Genomic DNA, 1,390 nt, shown 5'->3' with positions numbered 1-1,390 from the left:
CTAATAAGCAGAGGGACAGAGGGAATATTCAACATTACTCTTGCAAGAATACAACAAATTGCTGTGGCAGTTTTAATTAAAAGTAATGTTGTCTACCACCTCAGTCTTAATTATGTCACACTGAGATGAACGTGTTTCACTGGAAGACACTAAAAGGAAATGGATGGAGGGAAGGAATGACTGAAGGGGATCAGTCGTCCCACTGGCTCAAAGATATAAGACAGTTCCCATGTGTATTTGCCTCCATCTGTTTCTTGATTCCTCTCAGGCCGCCCACACGCCGGGAGGCCAACAGTTGAGCAGAGAGATAACTTTATCTTGGCCTGCCCATGAGGGCAGAAGTGCAAGGTCCAAGTGCATTAGATTCATAATAAAAAGTAGAGAGGGCACTTTCATCTGCGAGGGGATTTGAGGAGCAGAGTAGAGCTTTGTATAGTCAAGTATAGTAGACCTGAGCTCACTAGAGTACAGTACAGCACAGTAGACTTGAACTCAGTATCAAAGAATAGAGCTCTGTATAAGGGGTGGATAAGACACTTGCTTTTGGTGTGGGAGAGGTTTGATTCCCACTGTGACATGTCCGTGAGCAAAACACTTAACCCCTAGTTTCTCCAGAGGCGTGCGACCTCTGGCATATACACTCACCTAAAGGATTATTAGGAACACCATACTAATACTGTGTTTGACCCCCTTTCACCTTCAGAACTGCCTTAATTCTACGTGGCATTGATTCAACAAGGTGCTGAAAGCATTCTTTAGAAATGTTGGCCCATATTGGTAGGATAGCATCTTGCAGTTGATGGAGATTTGTGGGATGCACATCCAGGGCACAAAGCTCCCGTTCCACCACATCCCAAAGATGCTCTATTGGGCTGAGATCTGGTGACTGTGGGGGCCATTTTACTACAGTGAACTCATTGTCATGTTCAAGAAACCAATTTGAAATGATTCGAGCTTTGTGACATGGTGCATTATCCTGCTGGAAGTAGCCATCAGAGGATGGGTACATGGTGGCCATAAAGGGATGGACATGGTCAGAAACAATGCTCAGGTAGGCCGTGGCATTTAAACGATGCCCAATTGGCACTAAGGGGCCTAAAGTGTGCCAAGAAAACATCCCCCACACCATTACACCACCACCACCAGCCTGCACAGTGGTAACAAGGCATGATGGATCCATGTTCTTATTCTGTTTACGCCAAATTCTGACTCTACCATCTGAATGTCTCAACAGAAATCGAGACTCATCAGACCAGGCAACATTTTTCCAGTCTTCAAATGTCCAATTTTGGTGAGCTCTTGCAAATTGTAGCCTCTTTTTCCTATTTGTAGTGGAGATGAGTGGTACCCGGTGGGGTCTTCTGCTGTTGTAGCCCATCCGCCTCAAGGT

The sequence above is a fragment of the Micropterus dolomieu genome, linkage group LG18 (genome assembly GCF_021292245.1).
Source record: "Micropterus dolomieu isolate WLL.071019.BEF.003 ecotype Adirondacks linkage group LG18, ASM2129224v1, whole genome shotgun sequence".
In the NCBI taxonomy this organism is placed as follows: Eukaryota; Metazoa; Chordata; class Actinopteri; order Centrarchiformes; family Centrarchidae; genus Micropterus; species Micropterus dolomieu.
This window is presented reverse-complemented; position numbering follows the sequence as displayed.